At 33.1% G+C, this 19,601-nt stretch overlaps 1 long non-coding RNA gene across 3 annotated transcripts in view; it reads right to left on the bottom strand.

The window, feature by feature from the left end:
• Nucleotides 1-1,426: 1,426 nt before the first annotated feature.
• LOC110019634 overlaps nucleotides 1,427-19,601 on the bottom strand; it is a 19,710-nt gene continuing 1,535 nt past the window's right edge. The window contains exon 3 of one of the 3 annotated variants that reach the window (XR_002293471.1): nucleotides 1,427-1,888. This is a non-coding gene — a long non-coding RNA (uncharacterized LOC110019634). Of the gene's footprint in view, nucleotides 1,889-13,479; nucleotides 13,834-15,046; nucleotides 15,303-19,601 lie in introns of those variants that run through there. The other 2 variants (XR_002293472.1, XR_002293470.1) reach the window with 2 other exon arrangements.

The raw sequence follows: 19,601 nt of genomic DNA on the forward strand, positions 1-19,601 counted from the left end.
GTGATTCACATGAGAGACTTAGATCCAACACACTTCTTAATAATTATGTAATTATATTATATTTCTGTTATTACTGGTTTTAAAATTAATTTTCTTATACGTATTGACATAATCTTTCAATTTGTATATATATTCCCAACGATGGTATTCCGATCCTTATTGTATATATGATGAACTAGAAATTAAAAATATAAGATTAAAACTCATCATATTAGAGTATACTAATCTATTCATGGCCCCAAATTAACTATTTAAAATAATAATTAAAAAAAATTAAAATCAACATTAAGAAAATATCTTTAGTTATTTATCTCTCTTATAATCAAACTTTACTAATTTCATAATTAAGATTCTTAATGATGATTCCTTATTAAATTACAACTTAATACTATATATCTAAAGCCAATTATAAATCTAGTCACGAAGGAATAATTACACTCTTTAAGAAATTGGTATTGCAAGAAATATGTTTAAAAATGATATTACCCATATTATTTTTAATAATAATTTTTTTAATATTATAATTGTATCTATATTACTAAACATATGATTAAAACTTAAATTTTCTGAGTGCTTTTAAGGATTTATGAGGATTCAACTATGGGGTTTACTCGAAGGAGTTATAGATTATTAAAAAGTAGCTGTGAAACTGTTGAATATTAGTCTGATATTCAAAAAATTACGTTGGATATTACAATTTTTTTTAAATCATACCGCAGCTAGAAAGTTGACACTGCACATAATCAGGAGTGGTGGAAAAACACATGTTTCAACAGCTGTTTTTTGAAAAAACTATCAAACCCAATTTACTCAAACAAATAAAAGTGTGTTGCGGTGCCGCACGATCTTATTATAATATATTTTGACAAAGATAATTAGGATTAATTAATTCTAACCTTTTTTGTTATTTTTATATTGGCCTACAATTGATTTTTTTTTTTTTATTTTTATTTTTTATTTTTGTTTTAGTTCAAAAAATCCCATCGATTTTTTTATTTTTGTTTTAGTTCAAAAAATCCCATCGACAATATGGGGAAATATCGTGGCTGGATTTAATCTAAAGATGCTGCTTTTCCAAAATACATTTACGAGCATCAGATTATGAGTGGATCTTCTGCAAGGATGAAAAAAAAAATCAGAATATCAAAATTTAATTATTATAAATTTTAAATTATTGAATTCATTTTTTATAAATGTAATTTATGAATAAGTAATTAAAAATATATATATATAATGTGTCTTTTTTAGTAAATATAATAGCATTTAAGCTTAGACTGACTTGAACTTTGATCATGTTGTCCCAATCCAATTGTTTCCCATAGAGGTCAATAGTCATTCAATTCGAAACAATAACAACAACAACAACGACGACGACGACGACAACGAAAACCATTTAAAACATGCATAATTAAATGTTAATGACGACGACAATGAAAACCATTTAAAACATGCATAATTAAATGTTAATTACATTACTTCGTGCCCTCTTCACCTCTGATGCTTCCTAACCATACACAGCTAAATGCTTAATTGACAAAAAAACACTCAAACAAATAAAGACTGCCACATAAAACAAGCTTTAATATGCTAAATCTTAACAACCATGAAATTATATAGATTTGGCAATCAATGCTCATATCAAAACTTTCTCTAGTTCTTCTTCTCATCATTGGTTCCATTGCTACTCTTTTCCTCATTCTGGTGTGGGTCATTTCCCCAATCACCAAAAGACTGTCGAGGCAAACTGTGATGGTTGCTCACATCAGTTGGCTCAGCATCGTCGTCGCTCGACGCTTCGCCTGCTACTGTTTCTGTTTGATCTCTTTCTTTCGGAGAAGCCTTGCTCACGTCATCCTGGTGCCTTTCTTGCATAGAGATGAGCAATCTACTGCTACAACAGGGCATAAAAATTATTGTTATAACTAGAATCAAAGTTGCCATCTCCATGGTTAGCCTTTGAAGCTTCATTGAGTAAGCAAGGGAGTAGAGAGAGAGATTACTTGAGGGTGTCAAAGTTGTGATTTTTGAGAGCTACCATGAATGAGTTGGTAAAGGGGGTATACTTATAGTGAGAGGGAAGGAAATTAATGGAGGTTGGAGACATAATATCTGATGGTATCTCCCCCAAGATTAAATAAAGAGATAGTGGGGATGGAATTAATTATGCAGCATTAATGGTGGGTGGAAGCAAGACCTTTTCGGCTGGGAATAGCATACAAATAGGAGTTCGGCATCTAGCAAGAAAGAAAGGAGTCTTCACTAGAATAATGAGCCTAGGTGGGCTTTTGTGGCTGTGAAAATGTGGAGATTATGAGATATTTTTGTATTGAGGATTTAGACAGAGAACAGATTTGTCAAAAGCAGGTTTTATCTAGTTCTCCTTTTTAGGCAGAATTTAAAATAAATTTCTACAAAATTTATATGATTTAATTGATTGTGTTTTTTTTCTCCATGGATTGAAATGGTTTCATGATGAGTATTATATCATGAAAATTCGGCGGATATTTGATATATAACTCGATGCACATGGCAGTAATGATATGCAAATTTCTGAATAATTCTTCAGAACAGATTAATGGTTGGTAGAACTATGAACTTATATATAACTTTACTGAATTTGTTTTAAATCAAACAAGAGAAAAATTATTGTAGATATGCAATGCATTGTCAAACTTTTCATCAAATCAAACAATGAATTGAGGAAAGAAGAATATGTTATGTTGATAAAATCTTACATTATTAATGATACATACATACATACATACATACATACTACAAGCATACATACAGATAGAGATCAATACATACATACACACATACATACTACAAGCATACATACAGATAGAGATCCAATAAGTGAATGCATGCAGTCACCCTATAGGAAGAGAGCAGCTGTTTCTGCATGCACACAGGCAAATTAACTAACGGTTCTTTGTTCATCCAATAGGTACCTACCTACCTCCTTTTGAGAAACAAATATCTTCTGATAGGCAATCATAAATGAACTTTAAATATCGTGCCATCACATGACTAAATATAGAGATCCATAAGTGCATGTCTTTGTTCAAGTTTCTTTGACATTTGGAAAATATTTAGAATTCTCTAGAGTTCCCTTTTTTGTCACCACGCAAAGGAAATGGAATGAATTGATAAATTCTAGAAGTAGCATGCAAGATTTACTGGCAATTTTAATCATGAAAATATAATTTTGTCTAAAGTTTGATGTTAACAGGCACAACTTTGCAGGTGAGGGAGCAATAAAAAAAATGTCCTACCAAACTCTTATGAAATATCTACCATTCTTTTTGGTTTATGTTGAGTGTTGGTAGAATTTACTGTAGGTTGTCAATGATGACTTGGGAGATATAGTTGTTGAACTCAGATTTGTCTGTGAATCACATCCAAGTAATAAAGTGCGGTAAGAAGAGAGAAACATACAAAGAGTATGAGAGATGAAGTATTTTAGTATATAGTTTCAACAACAACTGATACATTTAATGCCCTTATACTTATAGGGGGCTAGGAATATTATAAAATGACAATTACAACCATAACCCTCCTTAACCAATCAGTGACATTCGGTTGGTGGGCCTATGGTTGGTCGCCTTCCGACCGATCGATCTCTATCTTGGCAATTCTCGGGTGGTCGTCATCTGGGTCAATCAGCCTCTAGTTAGCTACTCGACCAATCTTTAACAGGTTGGCTATTATTGTTTGGTCGTCCTCCAGGTACTTTTAACTATTCTCGTAGACACTTGCGCTCCGAACCATTAGATCCATGGGAGATCCGGTCAAGGACATTTTTATTTTACATATTTCAGTTCGTTGATTCTTTCATACGTTAGTAGATCATGCTACAATAAAAATGAGAGAATTAAATATAATAAATTGTTAGTTATCATCAAATAACTTCAATGATTAAAACTCCCTCAATTTCTACGTTATTGATTGTTATAAATAGAACATAGACATCTTTCTAAGCTTACCCATCTCGTGCTATCCTTCCCTGCTCCGTACAAACTTCTGCCCTACCTTTTCTTCATTGGTTATTTCTCTGCTCCGTAAGAGATTATTATGATCGATAAGCTTATAAGGTCCCAAACTGATATCCCGAATAAGGTTTTGATCCGGGAGTTACTCTCGAAAGAGAGGCAAAAATTTTCGTGAGGTCGAGCAAAAAAGAAGAATGTAGCAATGAAGAGAAGATAGTCTCGCCTTCGGGTCACATGGGTTCTTCCAATGCAGCTCCAAAAGATGTTGAATTGGTTGCCACGACTGAAAGCCCAACTGTTTGAACCATAGCCATGATGCCTGGTTTGTCAAAAAGTCGGAAGCTTAAACTGAGCACCTAAGTTCCTCTATTTTCATAGAAATCTCATCCGTAAAAGCCGACGTTGTCTGAGATATTAAGGGCTTTAGGTATTTTGTTTTCCTGACCAATTGATGGCACTCTTTGTCGTGCTTAAGTATTGAGTTTTTTTCCTGATATTGCAGACGATCTAGATCGGCCAAGCTTGGACAAGGCTCTGACTATTTTGGTAGGAGGTGTGAAACGATGGCGGAAAGAGATGGTAGGCTTGGCAGCCACAATGGGGGATTTGATCGTCCTGAAGATCTTCCACCCCTTCAGAGGCACGTAAGGACACTGCTGAGGGGATTCGGGAGGATCGTGATATACTGGCTCATCACCTGAATGAGATCGAATGTTCTTTCTCATGTGAGGCTGACATAATAAAATTCGGAAATAAGTTCCTTATTGTCTCGCGTGGCGAGATTGAAAGAAAAGATTGTTGTGATGAAGAAAATAACGGCTAGCCCCCATCGAGAACCCATGGATGTGCCAGGGGCTCTGAATCTCTCAAGCTCTAGCCTAATCCAGTAGGTTAGGTCATCTTAAATTGAGGAGCAATTTTTTTTTTAAAGGCTCATTTGGTTGGGTCATGTCTCGGCTGAGATTGCTTCGAACCCCTGTATAGGCTCGTTTTTTCCTTCAAATTGAGTTGAGGTGAAAGCTTATTGTAATAGTTTTCATTTTAGTTAAAAATACATTTCACTCGACTCTATGGTTTTCATATCGTTGTTTATCGTTGATTGATTTCTAGAACTTCTAATTCTTTTTCTATTTTACCCCTACTTGAGACGGTTAGGGTCCTTCCTGCCTCTATAAAAAGAGTTGTGATGGCAACAAACACATTTACTTTGTTATCTTCTTCCATGTTCATATTATTTTTGGCTCGTAACATGGCTCCTTGCCTCTATTCTCCAATGACCAAGAATGAGGTCATGGAGTATCAAAAGAGTTGTCTTTAATTCTTCTGTCAGCCTTCGTGCCACCGGTCAAGACGAGAGAGAAAACTCCATTAATAATTTGAGTTGTTGATTTATAGGGATCAATTTCGACTAGGAATCTGACTCCCATTATGTAAGAAGTTGTGCTGCATATTTGACTTCTAAAGGATTATTTCGACATAGATGATGCAAAATTCTATCACAGTTGTGATGACCTTTGTAATCTTTGCTCATCGGATGAAGAGTATATGATTGATGGAGCCCTTCAACTACTTATTTGCCTTCCAAACGTATCTACGTAGATATGTTTAGCTCTTGTCCGTGAGCCAATTTCACCTTCAAAGGCTTGAAAATAAGGTGAAGGACTGAGATTTCAGCCTCTACATTCGACAAAGAGAGCTTCAACTCGAGGGGCAAAACATCAGCTAGGAATGGATGAATCTTGCGCTCGATACCACATAAAAAAGGCACTCTGAATCAACTCTCAGACAGAAGGGGTTCAAGAAAAGAACCAACTAGAATTACAACATGCTTGTCAGAGAAAAGACCTTCACTATTCATCATTACTGAAAAGGGTCGACCTAGTCAAATAAGGCCAAGTCAAAGAGAAGCTCGATCAGACAATGACTAAACCATTCATCACTAACAAGTTGCTTGTGGAGTTTATGAACTACGGACTTACAAAAGAAAAGAAGCACCCCACGTCTGGAGCAGAGACAACCTGAAAATTTTTTACCACTAAAAGATAATTTAAATAAAAATGAAAGCTAAGAGAACTTGAAATTGTATCTCAAAATAAAGAGTGCACAAAGCTACCCCAAAACCTGAAAGAATTTTTGTAGTTTTACTATTCTATGCATGGATTTTTTTGGAAAAAGCTTTCTATGACAGATTTTTTTGGAAAAGTTTTCTTAGACTTAGAAGCTAATATCAATCTTATGCCCATATTAATATTAAAAAGATTGGAATTAGTAGAACTTCAAGAAATAATTATTACCCTTTAGTTAGCTGATCAATTAATAACATATCCTAGATGAATAATTGAAAATATGTTAGTTAAGGTTAGTACATTCATATTCCCTGCTAATTTTATTATTTTTGATATGGGGGAAGATGTTGAAATCTCAATAATTTTAAGAAGATTATTTCTTGAAAACACGAAGAGCAAATAATGATTTACAAAATGAGAGTTAACTATAAAAGCATAAGATTAAAAAATCACTTTTAGAATTTATAATAAAATTAATCCCCCGATATATCTCATGAAAGATTGTTGTAAAATAGAGATTAACAAATTATAAGAAATATTGAATAAGGGTTTAGAGAAGAATACATATATTCATAAAAAAAAAAAAAAATAGATTGAAATTAGATTGAAATTTGATAATTTGATAATTTAGGAAAGCCTCCACGGCAATGCAATTACCAAAAGATTAAAAGTAAATTATTAGAAAGACAATCTGATCCTAGAGAAAACCTTAGGTGTGATTTGACTGTGTCAAGCTAAAGACATCAAATCAAGCTCTCATTGAGAGCTAAATTAAGCTTTATCTTGTGTTATAATTATATGTTCGTATATACGTTATGTTGTGCTTTGATCATACTGATGACGGTAAACTCAGCACAACTTAAGAGGCTCCTCAAGTATTATCTTGTTGCATGTTGCTTGCTTTCATCTTTTGTAAAATCCGTGCTTTAGGATATTTCACTTGGGGGCATTGTAGATGAGGGCGGCGTCTCTTGATTCTTTGTTTCTTATGATCTATCGTTCTCTTTGTACTGCTTAGTTTTAGGTGGACATGCGATTTTGTTTATATTATTTTTGCTTGGTTTCCTATGGACCTATATTATATGTTAGTTTATTTATTTTCAGTGCCTATGGATTATATGTGATTGTTTTTTATTATATTGTTGCCTTTGCTAGTTATAGTACGCATTCACAAGTGATGTGTTTTACTTATTTCTCATAGATTCATGTGAATTCCTGCCCTTTACTTATTCATGTTTTCTTGCTATTTGCATGTGCAATATAGCAAATAAGTTTAGGGGGGATTGTTGTAAAAATTTATGCACTAGAGTAATATTTACTATATAAATATTAGACTTTGAAATAAAATGATAAACATAACTAAGACTCGTTGTAATTTAATAGCAAGTAAGAAAAATAATTACAAGTGACATAAAATACTCATTAAGCATTGAACTAATTATAATTCACTAATAACTAACATCTTACTATAATTATTTATTCTTCTATATAAAGATTCTTAAGCACTTAGATTAATTGAAAACATATTAAATTAATTCATCAATTATATAAAATTTAATAAATTATCAACCTAAATAATTTAATTACAGTTAAAATTTTTTTAACTATAATAATGTGAATTAAATTAGAAAGTGATCGAGTATTTTACATTTTAAAAAAAAAATTAATTAGATATAGTAATTCTCGGTAAAAGTAAAGGGAAAAGAAAAATAAAAAAGATTCAAGCTTATTAAAATAAAAGAAGAAGCTTGATATTAAGCTAGAACTAAAAAATTGGTATCAAATCACCTTTTTTAAGAATCAAAGAATCAAAAGCATCATTAATTTAAATTCAGAAAACTATATTCAAGAAAAGAATAATGAAATTAGTATTATTTGATTAATAAGTTGAACTGAATTATATATATAAATATTCAACAATTAATTTTATTTTAGTCTACCATACATAAGTGATTTAAGGACAATCATATAAAAGGGTATTAATATAAGTAAAGTCGGGATATTGAGTTTTAATAAAAATTCAATCTTAAGAGAATATTTGTGCAATTTGAATTATCTATTTACTTTATTGTTAAATAACAATGCAATCCTAAGACATCTTCTACCATGAATTTCGTATTGAACTACTTGAGAGCAAATAATGTTTAAGTTTGGGAGAATTTGATATGTATAAATTTTATATATATGTCCATGTATTTTTCATAACCATTATGTATCATTTTTATACTTTTATGTGGTATATGTAGTGTTATTTGCAGGAAAGAGGGATAATTCAAAAGCTGGAATGTTTGGAGCATAAAGGGGCTAAATCAATAACCAAGCACCCTGGCGCCCAAGGCGAGCACCTCAGCTCCCAATTCAACATGAGAGAGCAAAAATTCCAAAGTGGATGAAAGCTTAGCGCTAGGACTAGCTTTGTCGCACCTGTATCCAGTGCCGCCGCGCCACTCAAGCTAGCACCTCGGTGCCTGATGTCCTAATTTGGCAAATAGGATCCACAAAACCCAGCGTTGCAGCTAGCGTCATCACATCGATTAGCCATTATCTATCAACTTTTAGGTTAGGTCGACTTGATGCGGCTCACGATCTCTTTGCAGACATGCATATACACACATATTTAACTCTTCCTATAATAGATAATTGAGTTAAAAAGTTATTCAGTCCATTCAGTAGTATTTTTTTCTTGTTTGAGTTATTCTAATAATTAAATTCAATTTATAGATTAGTGGATAAATTAATAAGTTTTATTTTTAAATTTAAAACAATCTTAGATTATGTTGAAATTCAGAATAATGCGGAATATATTATTAGTATGAAAGGAGGGTATAAATAACCCTTATATGAATCTTAGAATAAGAATGACAATAGAAATGAAATAACATGAAAGAAAAGATATAACACCTATATCTCCAATTATTCAATTCATATTAATTACTTGGAGATAATTGAAACAACATAAAGCATAAAACGAGAAAGGAAACAACTCAAATCTAAGGAAATAAATTTAATTCTCATAACTTTTAACAGAAATAAATTATTTTCTAATGTAACTTCTAGCACTCTTCCTCAAATTGAAACATGGTTGAAAACTATATTCAACATGGATTTGAAAACATCAAACAAAAGGCAAGGGAGATTTTTTGTGAGGTAGAACTTAAAATCTTCATCCCATACTTGATAATCAACCCCAAGAGTATTTAGTTAACTATGGTTGTCTTTGACTGCAGTTTCTGCAGTGTCTGTAGGTAGGCAAAAGACTTTTACAGGTAATGTTGCAGGGAAGTTTGCAACGAAGTAGACAACCAACAGGAAAAGATGCAGGGTATGACCTGCAGAAAAAAAAGAAAAAACTCTGGAGGTAGGTCATGCTGCAGAAAAAGGCTCCGAAAGATGACTACAGGAAGAATTCTGGTGGATGACTGATACACCTAGAATATATAGTCTTTTAGTACCATTTTTATACCTATTTTTGAGATACTGCGTTTTAATGAAAGATATTTGTGTGTTTTCTTGCATGTACAATCAAATGGATGAAAAATATTAAAGTGAGTGAAAAAAGATCAAATTTGGAGCAAAAATAAAGAAGGTGCAAAAAATGAACTGAGGCGCATACCCCGCGCTTAAGCGCCAGAAGTAGTTATTTGATGATTCATTGAATTTGGATGAATTTTTGAAGAGGTGTTTGAAGCAACCCTTTGAAGAGGTGTTTGAAATAGTTCATTGACACGAAAATTCATTCAATTGGCTTTTGAAAGGAGACAATTCTAGAATATTCACATTCAATTGGCTTTTGAATCAATTGGCTTTTGAAAGGAGACAATTCTAGAATATTCATTTAATGAAGACACATTTTGAAGAGACATTAAGACACCCCTTGGATTTTTATCAAAGAAGACTTGGATCATCAAATGAAGAGGTCAAGTAACAGCTAATCATCCATCCATTCCAAGTAACTGCCGCTGCCGCCGGCGACCACCTTTTCTTCTAATTTTGAGTTTAAGTTTGTATTGTGAGTGAATGAAGAGAATTTAAAGAAACTTCAAGACATTTGGTGGAGAGGATTTGAGATAAGTGTTTATCTTTGAGACTACATTTGGTTTTAATTTAGACTTATTGTTTGTGTGCATGATTTTTACTTTTAAACTCAAGTGTGGTGTTTTCTCCATAGATTCTGAGTAGTTCTCTTTATCTTTTTTTCTTAAAATGATAAGTAATTAAGTATTGATAGAAAGTTGTGTGAAATAATAGACTTTAATGCTGGAAGAAATTGTGAAGATTTTAAACCTTGTACTTCATTTACTTGATTTGACCAATTAAGATGTTAATACATGTTATGAGAACATATAAGATCCGAGATGATATTTTCTCAGTCAACAAATGATAATAATCACATTTGATTTCATAGATGAGAATGTAGTTCATAAAATTGAGTGCCAATAAATAAGAAAATAAACTTTCATGGGTGTCGAATTAGAGGACTTTAGAGTGACAGACTAAAGCCCATAATTTAATTTATAGTTTTAGGTTCTGATACGAGATGTTAGCCCCTAGTTGGAGGGAGAAGAAGGAACTCTAGAGTGAAAGCTAGTATCTTCCCTACTTTACCGACCTCAAAACTGTTCAAACTATATATTAACTAATGTTATTTATAGCATCTCTAGTAAGAGTAAAGAATATTATTGCTCATATTTGACACAAAACAATTAGAATACTTCCACAACAAAATTTTTATACTTGTCACTGATTCATGATAAGAAAAAAATATTTTATTTATATCATCTTCAACTTGCAAGTATTTAGTTAAGTTAATTAGTTGTTTACTTTATTTTCGATTATAAAAAAATTATAAAAAATAATCAAACTTTTATTCCTATTATAGCATCTAGAGTTTAAGTAAGAATATTTTGCTAAGTAAAATTTTGTTATCTAATTTCTCTTGTTTTGTAAGTTGTATATAGTATTTATCCATGTGGATTCGATATTCGGGGTTTAATAAAAAAATTTTATATTACTTGATAACAATATGTATAGTTGCATAATATCTCATAATTAAATATTATAACTTTATTCTTATTTGTTTCATAGTATAAAATTTACCTAATTTTTGTTTGGGATCAAGTTTTTGGCTTTGTTGAGTAAGAATCATTATTAAGGAAATTAAGCATATAATTGTATACATCACATTTAACATCTATATAGAACATCGGGATCAAGGACCTGCTATAGAAAAAGCTCCGGAGGAGAGCTTGCTGCAAGAAAAGCCACAGAGAAGGATCTGCTGCAGCAAAGAGTCTAGAGGAGGGCTTGATGCAGAAAAAAGTTCAAGAGTGGCTGATGCAGGAAAAGGCTCCGAAGGAGGGTCTGCTACAGGAAAAATTTTGTGGAGGACATACAGCAGGAAAAGCTTCGGAGCTGGGCCTGATATAGAGAAAAGCTCTGAAGGAGGGACTGATGCAGGAAAAAAGGCTACGAAGGAGGGCATGCTGCAACAAGAATTTCGGCAGACTTGCTGCAAAGAAAGCTTCGGAGGAGAGTCTGTTTCATGAAAGATTCCCGAAAAGAGTCTGCTGCCGGAAAATGCCTGGAGGAATCAGTAGAACATGGTTGTAAAGTAGATGAATAGCTTATAAATTCTACAACAAAGAAAATTGCTCTGATGATGGAAATAAGCACTTTCAATTTGTCCCTGTGATGGCTGATTTTCCAATAAATTGAGCCCAGAACTAGAGCAATGACAAAGGACATGCCTAGTCTTGCTAGATTGTAACCCGAACTCCTCCAATATATTGACCAGTACTTCTATATGCAAATCTTAAATTGGCTATAACTTGATTGAGCATTCAACTGAGTAGTAAAGATCTGATGCGCCAGGTGAAGGCTTGCTAGGCTCTCCACCAATGCCACTTTTCGCTTGTGCGGTGGAGAAGATTTGTATATCTCTGCAAAATCAATTTTTAGTATTGCTTCTGCGGCGACAGAACTTGTTTTTAGCATCCACACTGCTCATGCATCAATACCCAATATTGGTTCATCCATGATGAGTGGTTGAGGAGGGCTTGCCGAGGGAGGGGATTGCCGATAAAAGTTTCTGCTGCTTACAAGAATTTCCAGCACCGACAAGAACGAGATCCAGATGTAGCGGAGAGACTACAGGAAGATGCGTCTCCACTAAGAAAGCCTACAGGATAATGCGTCTCCACTAAGGAAGTATGCATGATGTAGTTTTGACGGCGGGAAAGGGTGTAGAAGGGAGAGCCGGCAGTGGGAGGCTCTGCAGAGGATAGATCTAGCTGCAGGAACGTGCTTCAGCAGTCCTGGAGGGAGATCAGGCAGGCTGGAGGGAGATCAGGCAGGCTGGAGGGAGGTTCAGCGGCTGAAACACCAGTTGGAGGGATAAGCAGTTGTCCGCCTTGAAAAAAACATGCAATAATTCTCCACATAAGAAACCTGCAATATTTCTCCACAGGAGAAAAGCCAACGAGAGAAAACTTGCTGGGAAGAAAACTGCTAGGAAGATCTCCACGAGAGAAAGAGCCATTGGGAAACAAACTGTTGGGAAGATCTCCACGAGAAAGCTCTCTATGGGAGAAAGAGTTACTAAGAAGAAATCTACTAGAAGGAGATTTAGCCGGCTGTAGGAAGGGTTGGGTCAGCTACAGGAATTTTCCTCCAGGTATTCTCACGAGGACGCTACAGGAAGCCACGCTGCATATGCTAGGAGATTCATGGGCCTACAAGATGTTCATGGGAAATGCTTTCAAGGGAGATTCACTTTCATGTGAAAGCGGGATTTGGGAATAGAGTAGGATTGACGTATGCACTCCAGCAGCAAGTTCCTGCGGCAAGGGCCTGCTGGCCGAAGACTCTAGACAAGCTTGCAGCAATCTGGGAAGGGATTTAGTGTTGATGGCTACCAAAGGAGAAGCAGAAGTCGTCGTTTCAAGTGACGGGTTGGGTCGCGGTAACTAAGGCAAGAGAAGATTCCAGCAATAGGATGGGAGGAAGGGAATCCGTGGGCTCTGGAAGAGGTTTGGCGGCTAGAGCAGGGAATTTGGATATAATAACATGTTGATATTCAGAATAATAAGAAATATATTATTGAAATGAAACGAGAGTTAACATAACCTTATATGAATCTTATAATAGAAAATATAATAAAAAGAAAATAACAGGAAATAAAAGATATAACACCTACATCTCCAATTAATCAATTCATATTAATTACTTGGAGATAAAGTAAACAACATAAAACATAAAATAGGAAACTAAATAACTAAAATCTAAGGAAATAAATTTAATCCTTATAACTTCTAACAAGAATAAATTATTTCTAATATAACTTCTAACACCTTAAATAGTTAAATATATTTTGTTTCAAATCAAAATATAAACTAAACAAAATAAAAACAAAAGTGTTCCTAGATAGCTCCTTAATTTTCTAGTATTTACATAGCTCAATTATTATTGTCATCCCCTTCATTTCCTCCCTCATCTGCACCTGGGGGAACATAAGTACTAAATTGAGTTCTCGGTATTTTATGGTGATTATCGGCAGAAGTTCCTGGGTAACTCGATGTTCGATTTTCGGCCAAGTCGCCTTCATTCGATATCTTTCTCATGAGATTTTGGTGAAGCTCTCGTCTCGCACCATCCATGAAGGTCATTCTCGCCGCAGCCACACCAATTGCTCTCATTGTAAGAAGAACAAGAAGCAACATGACTCCACTCTTCATCCAAGAATTCATCTCCTGCTACTCTGAATATACACCAGCAGTCTAAAGGGAAGAATAAAGAGTTATTTACTCGGAGAAAATCTCTTAAGGATTGGTGAATTTAGTTCATATTTTTTAAATTTTCAGGTAGGTGAGGTTTTTATAGAGAGGAAAAGATTGAAAGAAGAATCATGAAGCCTTGCCACCATAACCAGTATTTTTAGTGGAATGAACGCATAATTCAATATGTTAGTTGTTTAATGCATAATTATGGATGGGTCCAGGAGAATCTAACTATTTAACAGCACTGGAAAAGTGAAATTATTTGAGGTGGCTGTGAATTGTGAAGATGCGTGCGACACATTGATAGATTGATGAAAATTCTAGAAGCAGCAGTCATTTTACCATGAATGCCTTTATATCAAACAGCTAGGAATAATGGAGCAATTCACAAATGTGTGCCGTCCCATCCATGTACTGTAAAACGATCAGTCTCCACCATATATTTTTTTTAAAACTGCGAGCTAAAAATTGTAAAATGTGTGCTCGAATCCGTGGCTTTAGAGATAAAAAGCCTCATTCAATCAATGAGCCACTAAACGTCCCAACATATTTGCAGGTATGAACAGTTTATGCCCCTCCAACAGCAAAATAAAGAATATATTTCTCATAAAGAATATGGGATAATTACAGATATAGCACCCGAAACATTGCTATATACAAAATCTAGCACCCAAGTGATATTTTTGAACTATAGGCATGAACAGTTTATGCCCCTCCAACAACAAAATACAGAATATCTTCCTCATAAAGAATATGGGATAATTATAGATATAGCACTCGAAACATTGCTATATACAAAATCTAGCACCCAGTGATATTTTTGAACTACCGAACCGATGTAGTTACTGGTACCATGATCAAAGCATTGAGAATTGGATAAAAATGAAAAATATGGGTTGGGGTGTTATCACGAATTTTGATATTTGAATGTGAATTTAGAAAATGGATGAAAGAGAGTGCTAGATTTACAAAAATAGCAATGTTTGGGTGCTATGTATGTAAACAGCCGGAAGAGTATTAACCCTCAAGTCAAAATGTAAAAAGAAGGAACATTTACATGCATACCGCCAATTCCTATGTTTTTAAATATCTAACATGGAAATTTTGTTTTTTTAAATTTATATCACCCAAATCTTTCATATCGCATCAAAAACAGCTATTTTAACTTTTAAAAAGTGAAAGACATCTTTTTATGCACAGGTAAGGTGGTATATATATGTTCGATACATAAATACATTTGAATTGAGAGGTATACATGTAAATCTTTCCATCTGATAATATACAGCATAAATATGTATTAATTAAAGATTCCAGGAGGACATGTATGCAGGTATGATGAGTCGATGCGGTTTACCTCCATCATCCTGTCAGCCACCTCAGCAGCCTCTTTTTAGCTCCGATATAGTTTTTGGTGCAGTAAATTTCTATAATTTTGGTCTGGGCTAACGGATTTGGTTCCTATAGATGGCCTACATTGAAAATTTGAAAATACATAGATGCAAAAATTCATAATAAAAAATTTCCTTCGCAGTTATACGTTAAGACTGCTATCATATAACCTCATTCAATTCTTATAGTGTCGCTCCACTGTTCTCCTGTAATTCTACAATTCACCCTTCAAAGCGAAAGGACAATCAAGAGAGAAAATTTCTCACATATTCTTGAATTCAATTTCTTCATAAGCTATGTAAGCTTAAAAATCCACTGAATGGTGATTCATTCTCTTTATAAACTTCCTCATCTTTTTCTCCTAGCTTAATGATCCTAATAAAATGATCGTCATTGAATTACAAACTCCTAGTATAGAAGAGCATGTGATGATATGATTTGAAGCTATGTCGAGTTGAATTACAAACTCCGACGAGCAATTCAGCATGTTTTCTTCTCTACTTAACAGAGAATGTTGAAGAGCTCTCGCACAGATACAACCAATGCTAGTTCACTTCCTTCAACAATAGTCACACAAGTTACACCAAATCTATAGTCCCTAGCCATTTATCATCCGATGAAAATATTTCCTTAATCTATTCCAACTGAACCATGGTCAATGTAAATTTATGTTTGTTATAATCAACTACTTCACAAAGCAGACTAATGAGACATTTGCCAAGGTTACTTCCATTGTTGGGTTTAATTTAATCTAAAAGGACATTTCATCATAACTTCACATTCATGATCATCAGAATGCCACTCGTGAAAATCATTGATAATAATAAAAAAAATTTATCAAGAATGTCAATGAATTATGCCAACAACAAGCGATTGACATGACATTTGTCACATTTGATGATCATGTGGTTGAATGCTCATGCAGCTAATGGGTGGAAGATCTATAATCCTGTGGGTAGGAGCAATATCATCGATGGAAATTGGTCTAAAAACAATTTCTTTTCACAATGATACGAGGCAACTTTAAATGCTCACAATACTCAAGTTCTTGCCGCTTCAACAGTTCAACATTTACAAAGGTGTCAGAGTAGCGAGCATAGAGAGAATAAGGCTAGCAAGTAAATATTGATATGTTAAGGAGTAAGGACGGTCTCAACCCTTTATCTAGCAAAGATGAATCAAATAACGGCAAAACACTACAAATAATAAGCCAAAAAGAGTACTTCCACATAGGTGAATATGTCTTTAAAATGACAGAGCAATCATTAAAGAACAACCAAGCTCGCGATCTCACTAACTACAAAGATGTGCAAATAAAAGATGTAAGGAATGTAGAGCGAGACATAATTGAAAAAATCTTACCACTAAAAGGAAACTTAACTCAGAAATGTACTTCATTATTCTAATTAATAAAAAAGTAGAATCTTAAGCAAAGATTCTTATCTGCATTGTTGAAAATTCTTTTACTTGAACAAAGTAGAAAAATAAAATCTATATGTTAGCATATAATGAATATGGAGAAAAAGATTCTAGGAGCTCTCCTACATATGTAATGGTTAACTATAGTCAATGTAGTGGTCTAGGACCGTTACTGAGGCATACTCCTCGAGATGAGATTCAGATTCTCTAGAAAGTATGAAGTTCCCATTATAGAAGAGCCAATATAATAATCACCTAAAACATAGTCCCTCCAAATAGTGCAATTTTGAATGTATTTATGTGAAAATGTCTTCCAAGAGGAGAGACGCATTGTCTTTATTAAGATATGAAACCGTTGGTTAGCAATGTCCTAGAAACTAAAGAGTTTTGAACTCTACATTGATGGGATCAAAATACGGATTATTAGTTGATATTGCTATTAACCAACTACTCGTGAAGCAATACTAACAAGAAACACGAACCAAAAAATCTAAATGAAATAGGCTCTTCAAAAGTAATGGTTGAGTCCTTTTATTCCTAATGAAGAGTTAAAAAGTTAAAGATTTAAAGTTGAACTTCACTTTGCAACAAGATATGCACTAAAAGATAAGTCCTCCTTTAAGGCAAGTTTTAGAATTGGAACCCATGTAAAGACAAGATTTAAATATAGGTGAGATCTTTTCTAAGACAACAACTAACTCATGAATGTTAACCAAGAAGAAATAAGACAAGGATTAAGTAAAAACTGAAGTAATTTCAATTTGAAATAGTTTAATAAACGAGGTTAAATTAGAAGTTAATGAATTAAAATGCTAAATCACTAATATGCAAACAAGTTAATTTACAAAAAAAAAAATTATGAATGTGAAAAAATTAACATTTTCCTTTGCAAGTGGACAAGATGCGATGCAAGATAAAATTTGATGCCCAGCTCAAATTGATTTGTAATGGCACCTTCATAAATACCAGATGTCGCATTTTACTTGATCATCTTAGTCTCAAAAGGAATGTTGATAAGTTATCCCTATGGGATTGAGATGTCTTTCCTCAAATCCTAATCAAACTTAGAAATCGCCAAGTTTACTTTAAGGATTGTTTATTCTCTACAATATATGATTCTAAATAATACATTTGGTCATGAAGCGGCAACAATTAGTTCCAATCTGCTCATTGGAATACTTCAATTTTGGAAAATTTAAAACATACCACACAATCTTTATGGGTTTACATAATTAACACCTAAAATTTGATACTTATATTTATAACACCATATTGTCATAAACCTACACATGAAAAGATGTTTCACACTTTTAAAAGTAATTAATAGTGGTATTTTTTGCTTGATATTAAAGATTTGAGTTTTATGCATGTAAATATGAAAGTTTAGGTGTCAGATATGCAAATACATAAGAATTGTGCATCTATGTAAATGCCCCTTCAATTTTTGTAATTATTCATTAATTTTGCCAAATTAGATAGGGCTTGAGCACAAAATCCTCAACTTCTCAATAAGCTCCTCTCAAAGTTTGGGATGCTCTACAAGTTGCCTACCTAAGCTTTAAGCTTTTGCTTTGTAGCTTTCTCCAAAGGAACCAATAGCTCAGACTACTTAATGCCAAGTCAACATTAACTTTTTTTTCTTCTTGAAATCAAAAGTTGACTAAGCCCTATTAAAAACTATAAATTTTTTATTGCCTTCTTTTCCATGGTAAGGAGATGAAGTAGTTTGAGGCAGAGTAAGAGAATCTTATGTTGATCAGCATTAAAGTAGATCTGTAGATGCAAATCAAAGGTCATCGAGTAAAACACATCGTCAAACAATCTTGGCCAAGGACATGACAATGGAAATTAATACAAGGAAAGATGAAAAAAATTTAAACATACAGACAGGCACTCATGTACGCAAACATCATTAAAAATAATGATAATATAAAAACAAAATAAACAAAAAAAAAGATAATAATAATGATTTTATAAAGTAGATAAACAAATGCCTAATAGATATTTATCCATAAGTGATTATTAGGTTACATGTATATAAATATAAGCTACATGGAGCTTAATATGCTTACTTAAAATGTATTAAAAAATGCAAGTAAATAAATAAATTAATAATAACAACATTTAAAATAAAAATATGTATAATAAACAACTAAGGGTGTAAATAAGCCGAGTTTAAGCGAGCACTGTTAGTTTGTATTTGTCTTGTTCAAAAATTTGTTTATTCTACATCGGCATATGTTCAAAATAGTTCAGAAATAGCATGTTAGTGTTTGATTCATTTTGAACTTTTTTATGAATTTTTTTATTCTCATGTTCTGCATGCTTGAGCTCATATTTAGCTTGCACTACTTTATAATTACTAAATTTTAATTTTTAAAATAAAATATTAAAAAACTAAATATATGATAAATCAAAAATCTTATCAAAATTTTATGATTTGCACTATTAGTAAAAATATAAAAAACAAATAAATATTAGTTATGTAATTATTTTCAGTCAAAATAAGCTAAGGATAATTGCACAAATTTCTGTTTTTGTTTAGTTAATTTATAAATCAAAAACAAATATTTATTTAAGCTTAGCTTCTTAATAAGTGAATCGAATACAACCATGTTAACAATTCAAACATAAATTATTTGCAAACAACTAAGTCTTTTTGATAGTACTATGTCCAAGCCCCCTCAAATATATTTAAGAAAAAAGTTTGCCTTTTAAAAACTCTCCCCCGTTCTCTTTTCATATCCCAATTTCCTCCTCCCCAAAACGCTTTGGCAGTCTGCCACTCCCACTCTCCTTTCTTATCTCACTCTCGCTCTCACTCTTCATCCCTCCTTTCTTTCTCAAAAGCTCACTCAAGCTTACTTTTTATGCCTCGCAAAAACTAGGTAGGAAGTCAGTGACCCTTTACTCGTAGAATTTTTGCCCATCTCTTTTTTTAAAACTTTGCAAAAAAAAAA

This window comes from Phalaenopsis equestris, unplaced genomic scaffold (assembly GCF_001263595.1).
Source record: "Phalaenopsis equestris unplaced genomic scaffold, ASM126359v1 Scaffold000065, whole genome shotgun sequence".
Classification (NCBI taxonomy): Eukaryota; Viridiplantae; Streptophyta; class Magnoliopsida; order Asparagales; family Orchidaceae; genus Phalaenopsis; species Phalaenopsis equestris.